The following is a 16,170-nucleotide window of genomic DNA, read 5'->3' as shown; positions in this document are numbered from 1 at the left end:
TCCCAGGTTTTCGCCGTCCCTTGTGACCAGCACATCTAGAAATGGCAGTTTCTTGTCCTTTTCTACTTCCATGGTAAATGTTATGTTGGCATGGAGGCTGTTCAAGTGTCTCAGGAATTCACCGAGCTGTTCTTCACCATGGCTCCACACCACGAAAGTATCATCGACGTACCTGTACCACACCTTAGGTTTGCAAGTCGCCGAGTCCAGTGCCTGTGCTTCGAATTGTTCCATGAAGAAGTTGGCCACCACTGGACTGAGAGGACTACCCATGGCGACGCCTTCCAGCTGTTCGCAGAAATTGCCATTCCACGTGAAATAGCTTGTGGTGAGACATGCATGGAAGAGCTTTTTGATGTCTTGCAGGAACATGGAACCGATGTGCTCCAGAGCGTCGCTGAGTGGCACTTTCATAAATAACGAAACAACATCAAAACTGACCAGGATGTCGTTTGGCGCAAGTTTCAGTTTCTTCAGCTTCTCAATGAAATGTCCTGAGTCCTTAATGTATGTGTCGGTCTTTCCCACGTGTGGCTGGAGCAGAGAGGACAAGTGTCTTGCCAGTTTATACGTTGGTGAGCCAGGAGCGCTAACGATCGGTCTCAGTGGAACGTTGTTCTTATGGATCTTGGGTAATCCATACAGCCGAGGTGGTAGGGCTTCTGTGTTGCGCAGGTTTCTCTGTATGTCCGCCGGCAGAGAAAACGCCTTGATTAATCGATTTGTATTCCGAGTGATACGCTGCGTCGGATCTGCGCTTAGTTTTCGGTACGTCGTTGGATCTAATAGGTCTCGGATCTTTTGCTCATAATCTTTGGTCTTTATTACGACAGTCGCATTCCCCTTATCGGCAGGCAGTACCAATATACTCTTGTCGGCGTTGAGATTCTTAATGGCTTGTATCTCTTCTTTCTTCAGGTTGCAAGCTGGTGGTTTTGCTCGGCGCAGTATCCTGGCTGTTTCAGTGCAACGTCGGCCGAAGAACCCGAGACAGAAGCCAATAGGCCGTTTGTCAACAAGTGGCCATGAAAGCCTTAACAATTTTGTATTATGCCTCTACGGGGAGGCGATTTGCAGATTGTACTGACACCGTGACCAACGACGGAAGAAGAAAGCGCGACTGATGTCCTCTCTCGCCTTTCTGTCACGGTGCCGAGATGAATGTGCTACACCGAAGTTCTTGAGATGCAAGCGCCTATTCACCACCGCCCAAGCACATCGTATCTACGACAGAATGGAACGAGCTTTTCTTCGTGAGCGAATACATACAACACGGAGAGACTTGGCAAGAACGGATCAGGAACTTCTGGACATTTTCTATCAACTAAGTAGCAGAATGCATCGAGACGACTGGGACAAGATCAACGGCATCACTCACAGGAGCATGCAGAACGAACTCGAGCGCTGCACCGAGCGGCAAAAGAAAAAGTTTGAAAGATGCCGGAAGCAGACCGACAAGGCGATTCCCGACATGTCACACACAGTGGTCAACCTCACCGAATGACAATTGACCGAAGAGGAAGTGTCTGTTCTTCAAAAAGGAGGGAATTTCGCTATCATCCCGAGAACTATACCTATGGAGGACATCATTGCCAACACCGAAGCAGCCATTCAGACCCTTCCTTGTGAAAGGACAGAGGAAATATGCACTGAAACAGCCAGGATACCGCGCCGAGCAAAACCACCAGCTTGCAACCTGAAGAAAGAAGAGGTACAAGCCATTAAGAATCTCAACGCCGACAAGAGTATATTGGTACTGCCTGCTGATAAGGGGAATGCGACCGTCTTAATAAAGACCAAAGATTATGAGCAAAAGATCCGAGACCTATTAGATCCGACGACGTACCGAAAACTAAGCGCAGATCCGACGCAGCGTATCACTCGGAATACGAATCGATTAATCAAGGCGTCTTCTCTGCCGGCGGACACACAGAGAAACCTGCGCAACACAGAAGCCCTACCACCTCGGCTGTATGGATTACCCAAGATCCATAAGAACAATGTTCCACTGAGACCGATCGTTAGCGCTCCTGACTCACCAATGTATAAACTGGCGAAACACTTGTCCTCTCTGCTCCAGCCACACGTGGGAAAGACCGACACATACATTAAGGACTCAGGACATCTCATTGAGAAGCTGAAGAAACTGAAACTTGCGCCAAATGACATCCTGGTCAGTTTTGATGTTGTTTCGTTATTTATGAAAGTGCCACTCAGCGACGCTCTGGAGCACATCGGTTCCATGTTCCCGCAAGACATCAAAAAGCTCTTCCATGCATGTCTCACCACAAGCTATTTCACGTGGAATGGCAATTTCTACGAACAGCTGGAAGGCGTCGCCATGGGTAGTCCTCTCAGTCCAGTGGTGGCCAACTTCTTCATGGAACAATTCGAAGCACAGGCACTGGACTCGGCGACTTGCAAACTTAAGGTGTGGTACAGGTACGTCGATGATACTTTCGTGGTGTGGAGCCATGGTGAAGAACAGCTCGGTGAATTCCTGAGACACTTGAACAGCCTCCATGCCAACATAACATTTACCATGGAAGTAGAAAAGGACAAGAAACTGCCATTTCTAGATGTGCTGGTCACAAGGGACGGCGAAAACCTGGGACACAGCGTGTATCGAAAACCGACACACACGGACCGATACCTGCACAAACTGTCAAACCAACACCCGAGCCAGAAAAGAGGCATGATTAGTACGCTCGTAACGAGAGCAGGACGAATATGTGAGCCTCAACACCTCAAACGAGAAATGCAACACCTGGAAACTGTTCTGAGGAGCAATGGGTACTCCACAAATTACATCAGAAGTGTAACAGAGCCAAACACTCGGCGAAGTAAGGAACCAGAAAAAGAAATGTCGGGTATGGCCTTTCTGCCATACATTCCCAGAGTGACGGACAGAATCGGCCGTATAATGCGCAAACACGGCGTAAAGACGATTTTCAAACCAACAAGGAAGATCAAAGAGTGTCTTAGATCGGCGAAGGAGAAAAGAGACCCACTTGCAATGTCGGGAATATTCCGTATACCTTGCACATGCGGAAAAGTTTATGTTGGAATGACTGGACGATCCATTAACACCAGGATCAAAGAGCATAAGCGACATTGCAGGTTGGGGCAGGTGGAGAAATCGGCCATGGCAGAGCACGCACTGAATGAGACTGACCACGTAATAAAATTCGCCGACACGGAAGTTCTGGTTGTAGAGAAGCACTATCACATGCGCTTGTTCAGAGAAGCTGTAGAAATCCAAAAACACGCGAACAGTTTCAACAAGAAAGAGGAAAGCCTTAAGGTAAATGGATCCTGGCTTCCCGTACTGCAGCGAACGTCTGTCGCAGGTAGCAAGAGGAGAACCGCACCGGAAATGACCGCGGAGAAGCCCTCGGACATTGGCGCGCCAGGTACATATAGCCTGCGGCCGCGAGCTCGGCTCCAGTTCACCACCAGCAATGGAGGGTGAAGCTTTGACAATGCCAGCCACTCGTGCTGGCGAAACGTCAGAAAAATCATTAGATGAACGTCGGCCGAAGAACCCGAGACAGAAGCCAATAGGCAGTTTGTCAACTGATATACCCACACAGGGAAGATATGTGGCAAATTGGCATGTGCCATATGTCTGCTGTACAAGCTGAGGAACAGTGTAAGTAAAGAACTCGTGTTATATGCATATTTTGCATTCTTCCATTCACATGAGTTATGGAATAATATTATGGGGCATTTTTTGTAAGTTCAAACTGGTGTTTAAATGCTAAAATAAAGCCATAAGGTGCATAGCACGACTTAACCCATATGAATCATGTCGAGATTATTTTAAGAAACTAAATAATGACAGTGCCTGGTCTATATATTTACACTGCCTCGCCTTCATTATAGAGAATGCGTAAATTTGACTTAAGGAGAACAGTTAATTACCATTACATAAGAAGTGGACATACAGTTAAGGGGAGCTGGAACGATGAAAATCACAAAATTAACATTTTTCGTTTCTTTTCATTATAAAATTATTTGGAGTTTTCTAAATGAAACAAATCAAGTTTCACCTTCTAAGTGTGTTTTTTATTGCTGCAAAATTGACGTGCCATTGAAACGGTTGTAGCAACTTGGTGTGTCACCTCTGACGGCGCCGCTCACTGGCTGCAAGCAGGGTATCTTTGCGGAATTAGGCAGTGTTTTGTTTTCCAATGTTGTATGGCTTTATCTCTTTGACAAGTGACTGTTCATATCGGTAAACATAAACGCTATGCCATGTGTGTTGACTTGCGGAGTTTGCTTTGTGTTGTTTAGCAGTTCAATTTTGTGTATTTGACAAATTTTGCTTGTACCTGTTTTATGTATTTGGTTTGTGGATATCAATATGCCCCGTATCGGCAATCAAGTGTTTAAGAAAAGGCACAATGAATGGAAGAAGAAATCTTTTGTTGTTTCGAAGGGAGATGCTGCTCAGACTGCTTCACCAACTACTCCAAATGAATGTGATAGAACTTCTTCTAGCAAGAAACTTTGTGATAGCAAAGAAAAATTTGAAAACTATGTAAGTGATAGTAATGATTTGAATGAAATAATTAACATTTCCTTGCTCTCTAATATTTTGAAGCATAACGTATTATGTAGAGTTTGCAAAAAAAAAAAAGAGGACTGGAATTCAAAATAACTTCACACATTGGTTTGGCATGTAAAATGTTATTGAAGACTAACAAATGTGCTGCAGAAGTTTCGTTTTGTAATTCTAACAGTATTCCTTGTAGTATTCCTTGTGGTGGTAATAGTGGAAAGAAAGTGTATGATATAAATGTTAGGCTAGTGTATGGCTTGCATTGCATTGGCAAGGGCAGTGCTGCAGGGACAATGTTATGTGGAATTATGAACTTGCCAAAAACATCAACCAAGTTTGGATTTTATAATGAATTGGTGGCATTTTCTGCTGAAGATATTGCTCAAGCAACAATGAAGAAAGCAGTTGGAGAAGCTATGACAGATAATGGGAATTGTAGAAATTTAACTTTTGCTTTAGATGGATCATGGCAATGTAGAGGTCATAAATTTCTAAATGGAGTTGTGACAGCTACCAGTGGAGACAGTTGGAAAGTAGTTGATGTTGCTATTCTCTCAAAACATTTTAGATGTAAGGGCAATACCAAGGACGAACAGAGTGAAAGTTGTGAAGCAAATTTTAACGGCACGAGTGGACCGATGGAAGCAGAGGGAGTGAAAGCAATTTTTTCCAGATCACAGGAGTGGTATAATGTAAGATACACTAACTATCTAGGAGATGGTGATTCTAAAGGATATAAAGCAGCAGATGATCTCAAACCTTATGGCAATGAAATTCACATTAAAAAACAGGAGTGCACTGGATATGCGCAGAAGTGCATGGGGGCTCGCTTGCGCAAACTAAAGCAGATATTAGTATCCCAGAAGCTTAGTGATGGTAAGACCCTTGGAGGAAGAGGAAGATTGACAGATGAAGCAATTGATGGATTGCAGAGGTATTATGGGTGTGCAACTAGGCAAAATACAAGAAGCATTGCGCATATGAGGAGAGCAGTATGGGCATTATTTTTACTTACTGCATTAACAAATGAGCACCCACAACATGCACTGTGCCACACAGGGAATGACTCATGGTGTAAGTACCAATCAGAAAAGGAATATGCCCATAAAAACAGTTTGCCAAATGCTGTAATTGATGTAATTAAGACCATATTAGGAGATTTATCACAGCCAAGTTTATTGGAAAAGTGTTTAATGCGAAAACACAAAATCCAAATGAAAATGTAAATAATTTAATTTGGATTAGGATTCCCAAAAGTGTTAGTACAGATAAAAACACTGCATTTTGGAGTGTATGGTGCAGTGGCAACATACAATGAAGGAAACATTATCAAATGTGATGTGCTGAAACGTTTAGGTTTCCAACCAGGACACACCACCATTTGAACAATGTACCTAATTGATGAAGAAAGACTAAGAGATGCAGGAAAAAAGAGAGAAAAGCCTACAACATGCAGCAAAAGGGAAGAAAAGACCAGTGAAAAGGAAACTAACACTGGAAAAAGAAGAGGATGCTGATAATCCATCATATGGGACAGGAATGTATTAAAAAACTTTGGAAGCCATTACCTGTAACTTTAAAATTTTCATTTTTGAGGAACATTTTCTCAAAAACTGCTGACAGTATATCAATGAAATTTATACACAATGATGTTTACTTCTTTTCCTTCATTTTTATAACAAATTGTAAAAAAATATTGTATAATTCAAGAGTTATAGAAGAAAAAGTGCAAAAATTTAGAGAAAAAAATATACAACTGTTTAAAAAAAATTGTAAAACAAAAACCAATAAATATTTCTTAACATGGCATTATAACTTTGCAGAGAAATATTCACTGAACATGTAGTCCAAATTTTAGAGCAATATGTTTAATGATTAAAAAAAAAAAAATGTTCCATCTATTTGCTAAAATTAACATGGAGGTGATGGATCGTTCCAGCTCCCCTTAATATGCCATATGCTAAGCCTGCAAATACACGTAACAGTTACGAATATCTTGGTCCTGTCTTCTTAAACAAATTACCTGAAAATGCCTACTCAGTGCCAGTAACTAAATTTAAAACTATTCTTTCGTGGTGGATGAAAAGTAAAGTAGGCTAATTTGCTATGCTAAAGAGTTCCTTGAGTATGTGACAAATGACTCACTTTCCTTATGAGAATTAACTATAATTTAACTGCAAACTATACATATACCACGCTGTGCAACTATTTCATTACTGTTTCATGTATTTATTGTTAATTATCTGTTTGATTATTTGTCATGCACTGAACTAAGTAATTCATTTGCCTTTTAATTCATCTGTTACGAAACTACTTGTTGTTATTGACATTTGCACAAATGTGTATTGTATCCATCTTGGATTATTATATTGTAGTTAATAACAGCTGTCATGTCGAAGTTCATATTATTATTGTGTTAACACTGACGACACCAATTGCATGTAAATATGCTCAACGGTGGAATAAAACATTTGTATTTGTAAATACTTCATACCCATTTTCCCTTCGTTTCACTAACCTTTGGATAATTTCATTACCCTTTTCCTTTGCTGATGATAGCTGCACTACACAACACTTTCGCAAGTTCCGCTGACAGTAATGTTGCTTCTAGCGACAGCAATAACAACGTATTCGTGAACAGTGTTTGTATATATCTGCAGCACATGCTACGAAGTAGACGGGAAAGTGTAGACAATCGAATGGCTACCGTGTATATGTCTTTGGTGTTGCTATACAATCTTAGGTATGTTTTGTATTGGTACGTGTTGCTTATGTTTAGTAATAGGCACGAGAAGAAAGATATGAATAAGAGAGGATGGTGTGTGCGAACAGATGTGTATGGAACAAGTACACATTAACGGGAAACTATGTTTTCAAAAGCTGTGTTTATGAGTTCGCTGTATCTTTTGAAATCTGTGATTTCTTCATTCGCAAGATATAGCGCTGGCGGATAACATACGATTTCTTTCTGTCGACATTTTGTAATGACTATAGAACTCGACTGTTACAACTTGTTGCATGCACCGTAACACGAAAGGAATAGTACCCATTCTGCAGACTCAGCTTTCGAAACATTGTCAGGTACTGTACAAATTATACTGCTTATTAGTAACTCTGTGTATGTGTGTGTGTGTGTGTGTGTGTGTGTGTTGATAAATGCTCCCAATGGTTTTGTTTAGATTGTATCATGCATTGCTATTTCTTCCAATTCCATTAAGAAAGAATCCTCTTGTATCAATTCTTACTTGTCCACACGATACTAGTAGGAGAAGTATGTAGGACACTGACTCTTATTCGTAGGTTTTGCACAAAAAATATGCCGTTTCCCTGGTGAGTTCTCACGAGATATTATCTGTATTTCTTTGAGTTCCACCAAGTTCAACATTTATGTCACCCTCTACAGCGTATTAGACAAGCCTAAACATGAACATTGGCAGAGTAATAGACATTTTTCCGTTCCTTGCATATCCAAACAACACTTTTGTGCAGTATGCAAATTAAAATCCTGCTCTTTCGTATTTAAATATAATGTACCAGCATCCTACCAGTTAACCAAAACTCGTGTGGTTCATTCTCAAATATATAGCCTACCTAACATTAGCAATGTATGCAACAAATTGGTGCACTTTACTACATTCCCTGTCAGCATAATCTTCTGTCTCCTCAGCGTAATCTCCAGTCTATGATCATCTTTTACCCAAACCTCGTGGATCCTATAAAAGTTTTCAAGAATTCTGTCTCAACTCCACTGGTATTTTTTGTGCCATATTACAGTGTGATCATACTTTTTAAGTGATTGTCAGACCGTTCAGAGTACTCTATATATGTAATAGATAGTCAATCATATTGTTAAGTCAAACTTCTGCATTTTATATTGGCAGTGCATGGCCCTTGAAGTAGGCCTAGGCCCTACTTCATTTTAATTTTAGTTTGATTTGTTCCTTTCATTGATGTGATCTTTATGTCACTGTGTAGATCTAACACATCAGTTTGCCATTTTCCTTTAAGGATGCAGTTATTAATTGACATATACACTGCAAGGTTGCAGAAGTTACTCTGCTTAGAGCTCTGCTGATCTTTAGCCCTGTTCTCTTGCCTTGCCAAACTTTAAGGGGCCCTGTCAGATTACTGTAGTATGGATTGGGTTGTTTTAGGCCCTGCTGCAATGTGTAAAGTTCTGGGAGATCAGCCGTCCAACTCAGGTGAAAGAACATAGGAAGTTTCAGTCTTCGATCGCTATTCTTTATTTTCAATTACCGGTTTCGTGCTAGCTGCCCATCTTCAGATCATGTGTTGTAGTTACAGAGTAACTTGTTCGTACAGAACACACAGTTCACTGTCATAAATGAAGTAAAATGATAGTGAACTGTGTGTTCTGTACGAACAAGTTACTCTGTAACTACAACACATGATCTGAAGATGGGCAGCTAGCCCGAAACCGGTAATTGAAAATAAAGAATAGCGATCGAAGACTGAAACGCCATATTTTATCTAATGAACGATCGCGGAATTCCCAGTGAGACAACCATGTCCAGTGTTGATAACATGGGAAGTAACAAACTAAAGGAACCTGGGCAGTGGATGTGTAAGATCATGGGGCATTACCAGCTTGCTGCATAAAATTTGGCTGCGTAGACACTGTCATTTACCATAAAAACCCAATTTTTCTGAGGACTTTTTGTTTAGTAACAATTGCAGTAAGTATCTGAAGATGGGTTAGTAGAATTGTCAGTTGACTTATATAAGATCAAATGCGGGAATATAAAAATAATTAGGTGGTCAGAAAAAAAACTGAGATTAATTATATTAAAATCAGTTCTAGAACTGGAGAAAATGTAGCTGTGGGTTGTATTAGAAAATTAAAAGCAGTGTCACACATATTGAAGGTATCTCAGACCGTATAGAAAGATGTGTTCAAAATAAACATAGACCCAAATCATTTAAAGTATATGCTTTAGTGTGCTTGTACTCTGCTAAAGAGGTAGAGTTCCTATACAAAAACCTACAGAAGCTGATAAATGACAGCAAGTGGCACTATAGGATGACAATGTGTAATTTCAACGTAACAGGACAAAAAAATGGCCTTTCTTCCTTAGGGGAGGCCTACTGCGAGTGGGTGAAAGCAAAGGGAAACTATTTATGTCTTAATGATGATGGTCTCCTCAATAGTAAAATATTGCAGAGCTAAAATACTCACCCATTTGGATCTCCAAGCAGAGACCACACAAGAAAAACAAAACTTGTCTTCTGTGGGGAATATGGAATGTCACAGCACTTAATCAAGTAAGTAGGTGCTCACATCCACTCTTCGGACATCAACCTGCCAAGCCAAGACTGAAGTCCAGGAAGAGTTTCCTAACAACTTCACAGCCCTTAGAAGAATCAGCCGTGGCAACCTGACTCACCAAGTGGAAGGAAAGATGCCAACATCTGTCAAACTGGATGATACCACAAGAATCCTTGCCGCCTGTACACATGCAGAAGTGGGTCATCTGGAAGTCCTCGAACAGACTGTGGACCAAAGTCGCAAGATCGAGGGACAGTCTCCTTAAGTGGAACTTCCAACTGCCAACACAACACTGTGTGAATGCAGTGAATTGCAGACAACCCAGCATCCCTTCAAATGTAACTCATGCTCAACCAGCTGTAGCATGAAGGACTTAACATCTGCGGCACCCAATGCTATCAAAGTTGCCCAATTCTGGGAGAATACTGTATAGTTTTCATTGTATGTATCATAGATGTGTTCATTTTAGTGTACTTCTCACACGAATAAAGAAAGAAGTGAGTATGTTAGAGAATTCAAGAAGAGAAATGGCTGGATTGAGATTAGATATAGTGGGAATTAGTGAAGTGCATTGACACAAAGAATAGAAACTATGTTTGGCTGAGTATATTGTCATAAATGCAAAGTCAAATAGCGGAAATGCTATAGGAGATGTAATAATGAATAAGAAAACATGAATACAGGTAAAGCACTGTGAGCAGTGTAGTGAACACACTATAGTATCCATGATATACACAGAGCCAATATCCACCACAGTATTGCATGTTTATATGCCTACTAGCTCCACAGATGGTGAAGACATTGAAACAATGGATGATGGGATAAGATAAATTATCCAGATAGCTAGGGGGGAAGCAAATTTAATTACATGGAGAACTGGAATTTCACTGTAGGAAAAAGAAGAGAAGTGGTCAACACACAAGTGGAATCCTGAAGATCCCAGCAGAGGGATCAAAACGTCAAGCATTGGAGAAGTTTTAAAAAGAATATTCTAACAGTTTCGGCCACAAGAGAAGCTGTGCAAAACTGGATTGCAAACTTCACACATCTCTAACTACAGTTGACTTACTTGAAACATTTAGCGGATCCTATTCTGTAGATATGTGGCTGCGTCTGTCTCCACAACTTCTTCTCCAAAGAAATAATGCTGGTTAGAGGAATTTAAAAAAAAGGACTCTCTCTCTCTCTTGAAATAACTCTGTACCCTCATAATACTTTCAGTTCAGTATATTTTCATTGCCACAAGTTTCGCACAAGCATACAAACTCTTGCAAGTCAACTGTGTCATTAACCAATTCTGTCAGAGACAGCAAAGGACTTGGAAGAGCAGTTGAAAGGAATGGACAGTGTCTTGAAAGGAGGATATAAGATGAACATCAACAGAAGCAAAACGAGGATCATGGAATGTAGTCGAATTAAGTCGGGTGATGCTGAGGGAATTAGATTAGGAAATGAGACACTTAAGGTAGTAAATGAGTTCTGCTATTTGGGGAGCAAAATAACTGATGATGGTATAAATAGAGAGGATATAAAATGTAGAGTGGCAATGGCAAGGAAAGAATTTCTGAAGAAGAGAAATTTGTTAACATCGAGTATAGATTTAAGTGCCAGGAAGTTGTTTCTGAAAGTATTTGTATGGAGTGTAGCCATGTATGGAAGTGAAACATGGACGATAAATAGTTTGGACAAGAAGAGAATAGAAGCTTTCGAAATGTGGTGCTACAGAAGAATGCTGAAGATTAGATGGATAGATCACATAACTAATGAGGAGGTATTGAATAGAATTGGGGAGAAGAGGAGTTTGTGGCACAACTTGACAAGAAGAAGGGACCAGTTGGTAGGACATGTTCTGAGGCATCAAGGGATAACAAATTTAGCATTGGAGGGCAGTGTGGAGGGTAAAAATCGTAGGGGGAGACCAAGAGATGAATACACTAAGCAGATTCAGAAGGATGTAGGTTGCAGTAAGTACTGGGAGATGAAGAAGCTCGCACAGGATAGAGTAGCATGGAGAGCTGCATCAAACCAGTCTCAGGACTGAAGACAACAACAACAGTGGTGAGTTTAATAACCACCAGAAATTCAAAGACAGGTCTTACTTGTAGCAAGTCTTACACCAAGATTAAGTAAGAGTCTCTAGACAAATCATGTTTCAATTGTCTGTAAGAATTACAATTATTTGACCACCAAGAAATAACACATAATTACTGCTTGTACTTTGCATACAGGTTCTATGGCGCAAGCGGCAAACCTTGTCGGCGTTGCTCGTGTGATGCAGTTCCTGTCCTCCCATGACCAAAATCCATCCTGCACACACAGGCATGTGTTGTGCAATAAATAGGATCTCTCTCACACTTATCTTTAACACATCGCATGTTCGAGGTGGCAGAAGGTCGAGTGGTTCCAGAATTTACGTGGAAATTCTCGAATCACTACAGTATGTTGACTCAGAAGATTTTATAATCAAAGAAATCAGCTGCAAAAACCAGGTAAAGTCGTTGGAGAACCTGGACTGGAGGAAGTAATTGAAGGGAAAGTCATGTTCTAGAATTTTTCACAGTGCATGGTTCAATCATTGCTAGTACATGTTTTAAGAATCATGGAAGAAGGTTTTATATGTAACATAGACTTGGAGACACTGGAAGATTTCACATATATTACATAATGATAGTACAGAGATTTCTAAACATTTTCAGGTGTGGACGTGGCATCTGAACATAATTTGTTATTGAGTTTCAGATTAAAATTGAAAAAATGTAGTAAATTAAGATGGGGTGTTGATAAATTGAAAGAGGCAGAACTCACTAAAAGTTCCAAGAGAGTATTAAGCAACAACTGACTGAAACAGGGGATAAGAATACAATAGAAGATGAGTGGGCAGCTTTGAGAGATAAAAGAATGTAGGCAACTGTCAATGAAATGGGTAAAGAGACTAGGCCCAGTAAAAAGATAACACTAACACTAAAAGTAGTTGATTAATTTTATTATTTGGGCAGCAAAATAATTGAAGGTGGTCAAAGTAGAGAGGATACGAAATAGAGACTGCCAATAGTGAGAATATAAATGTAAATGTTAGAAAGACTTTCCTGAAGGCATTTGTCTGAAGTATAGAGTTGCAGGGAAGTTAGATGTGGATGATAAACAGTCCAAACAAGAAGAGAATTAAGAGCTTTAGAAATTGGTGCTACTGGTGAGTGCTGGAGATTCGATGGCTGAATCTGATAATTAACGAGGGGATACTAAAACAAAAGACAGTTGTGGCTCAACTTGGCTAAAGTAAGGAATTACTTTCATGGGACACATCCAGAGGCATCAAGGAGCTGTCAATTTGCTACTGGAGAGAAGTGTCGGGGTTAAAAATTGTAAACAGAGACCAAGGCTTGACTACCATAAGGAGATACAAATCACTGTAGGTTGCAGTTATTATATTGTAGGTGAAGAGGCTTGCAAAGGGTAGACTAGTGTGGACAGCTGCATCATACATGTCTTCAGACTGAAGACGACAAGAATAAATAAAAGTCATACTTTACCTGTTAAGATAGCGCAGTAACAAACGATACAGAGAAAATACAGTGTTCAGATATTTCTTTCAGTTTTTGTATGGTTTTAGGTATTAATAAAAAAACACGATTAGGTGAAAATAAATTAACATTCGATAAGTAATACATTTTGAAACAGAATTGCTCAGCAGTAATTTCCATCAGGAATTCAACAACTCATGGATGCTCGTGAAAGTCTGTAAAAGTGCTGGATCACTTCCAAACTCAAGGAACTAATTGTTCCTTTCTCAGGAAGGAAAGAAGGATAGGGCTGGGGAAGGTTAAAGAAGAAGGGCAGGCCAGTCAAAACCCAGGATGAGATGGACCCTCCTATAGTGAAAATGAGGGTAAACAAAGGTGCGAGGGGGGGCACTTCAGAGGGTGATCTCATACGGTAAATGGTACAATGGTAAGCATTGTGCTGCCTTCAGTCCAGATATGATAATGACAAAGTGGGAATTAAAGGTAGGTTAGGGAGAAGAGCAGTGAATAGCGTAATTAAGAATGACGGGGAAAAAGAAAAAATATAGTCTGAAGTACAGTGAAACATGAGAAAGGGGGGGAGGGGTCGTGTCACTGAGATGTTGAAAGAATTGAACATTCAGACTTTTGAAGATAGATGGAAATTATCCAAACGAAGTCTACGAACAAAGTTCCAAGAAGCGGCTGTAAATGATGAATCCCCTAATTATCGCTCCCAGAGAGATCGTAAGGATAAGAATATGGTAGTTACAGCATGCACAGAGGCATTTAAACAATTACTTTTCCCATGCCCCATGTGTGAATGGAATGGGAAAAAGCCCTAATAACCGTTATCATGGGATATGCCCTCTGCCTGGCACTTCACAATTGTTCACAGAGTATAGATGTAAAGTTGTTAATTGAGATTGAATCCAGGACAAAGTCAGGATGCAAGGATGGAGTAGCCCACCCCCTCCCCCTGTTTTTCTTGTACTACAGTCTCTCATTTCTGACTATCCTCCCTTCTCTTGTTCTCTTTCTCATGACGACAGCCTTTGATGTCGACCTGACTAATCCCTAGGTACTGCCCTCCTTTCTTTGAGTATTCTTTCACTCAACACCTTTTGGCTTAAGTAATTTGTGGTTCCCTTCATGGTTAGACTGTTTCCTGTATTGTGGACCGGCTGGGGAGGAACACCTTGAGTAGCACCTACAGTATGCATTAGAGAAGATCGTCGCATTCACTACCTGTGATGGCTCTTATTTGCACTTCAAAGGGAACATGGTGGCTGATCCTGTGTGTTAGGGTCCATTATGTACCCTCTTAGTTGAGCCCCTGACAACACAGGGATCACACTGCTGATGCCTGAGCCCCTAGCTCCCTATGCATGCCAAGGAGTGGATGTCTGTTTTGCTGGAGCATCAGGACCCCTTGCAAAAGCCATCATGTCAAAAGGCTGTTACTGCAGCTGGGTGGCACCCATGAGAAGACACCATGATCGGTATAGGTGGCATCAGGATGGACATTTTCCACATTAAATGTGGCTGGGTGGCACCCATGAGAAGACCCCGTGATTAATATAGGGTGACATCAGGGTGGATATTTCACACATGAAGCATACTAAATTACCTTAGGACAATGGCTGTTCTGATCTGGCCATATCTTTAGACAACAACTGAAACTGCAGTGTGGATAGATACAACTCTACTGCTTTCCCTACCATGGCTACCCCATGGGAAGACAACAAACCAGCTTTCTGGGAGAAAAACAATTTATTCAATATTTAATATGTACTCAAACTTATGGGGACATTTTTACTGCGACAAAGCTATTATTTTTTGCAGAGCATATTGAAAATAAATTTCAAGAAGTTGAGTAATTAAGAAAATTACACTATGGATCACTATTGATTAAAGCCTCGCCTGCTACATGATCTACTGCTCTTTGGGCATGTGAAAGCACTGGGCAACATACCAGTAACCAGTGCTCCATACAAAACTTTGAATATGGTCCAAGGAACGATCTTCCACTGGGCCTTATGCTACAAACAGAGCTAGAGACCAATCTTGGGTGGTGAAGCAAGTGGTTTTGTCCGATATGTCCAAAAATGTCCCAAGGATAATATAATAGATACAGGTGTCCATATCTTAGTCTTTGAAGGAAATGTCCTTCCAGAAAAAGTTAGTCTGATAACAGGTGTGGCATGAAACCTTATGTCCTACTGCCCGTGATTTGTTTCTAATGCTTACACTTTGGTCATATGTAATGCTACTGCATGGTGGACCAAAAATGTGGTGACTGCGGATGATCAGTCCACAAAGAAGTCCTGCGCTATCTTCAATGTCAATTTCACCAAACAACATTCTCCACATTCACTGATTTTCTCAGCCTTCAAGAAAAAAAAAGAAAATACAGGAATATAAATGTGTTCAGCACTTGCTGTATACTAGGGTACGTAAAACATGTGAACACCTACATCCTGTTAATACGACATCCAATTACGCAAAAGTCACAGCCTCAGTTTTTTCGAAATAAGTTCTCCCATTTCTCTCCTCTCTTGTGGTTTCTACATCATCATCTTCGGGAACCATTCCCTGCACCTAACCGGACATGCAGGTCTTCCAGTTTGTACTAGTGACAGGGCTTCCTCTTGGGACCTCTTTCCCCAGAAATCCATGAAAAGGAAACGGGGCAAGACTACACTCATGACCCCGAGGCACCAGATCCTTGATGCTCTTGGTTTCTGAACTAATGCTCACTGATGTGGTTCCACCCCATTGGTGACAGGCAATGGTCCTGGGATGTGACCTGTCCTCCT

At 40.8% G+C, this 16,170-nt stretch overlaps 2 protein-coding genes across 2 annotated transcripts in view; one reads left to right on the top strand and one right to left on the bottom strand.

Moving 5' to 3' along the window:
• Positions 1 to 7,260, bottom strand: part of LOC126175305 (threonylcarbamoyladenosine tRNA methylthiotransferase) — a 140,073-nt gene extending 132,813 nt beyond the window's left edge. Inside the window, exon 1 of the mRNA XM_049922006.1 lies at positions 7,083 to 7,260. The gene's annotated coding sequence lies outside the window, so the exon portion shown is untranslated. The remainder of the gene's footprint in view (positions 1 to 7,082) is intronic.
• Positions 7,261 to 7,300: 40 nt separating this feature from the next.
• LOC126176387 (zinc finger protein 569-like) overlaps positions 7,301 to 16,170 on the top strand; it is a 137,739-nt gene continuing 128,869 nt past the window's right edge. Inside the window, exon 1 of the mRNA XM_049923545.1 lies at positions 7,301 to 7,645. The gene's annotated coding sequence lies outside the window, so the exon portion shown is untranslated. The remainder of the gene's footprint in view (positions 7,646 to 16,170) is intronic.

Source organism: Schistocerca cancellata, chromosome 3 (genome assembly GCF_023864275.1).
Source record: "Schistocerca cancellata isolate TAMUIC-IGC-003103 chromosome 3, iqSchCanc2.1, whole genome shotgun sequence".
NCBI lineage: Eukaryota > Metazoa > Arthropoda > Insecta > Orthoptera > Acrididae > Schistocerca > Schistocerca cancellata.
This window is presented reverse-complemented; position numbering and strand designations above follow the sequence as displayed.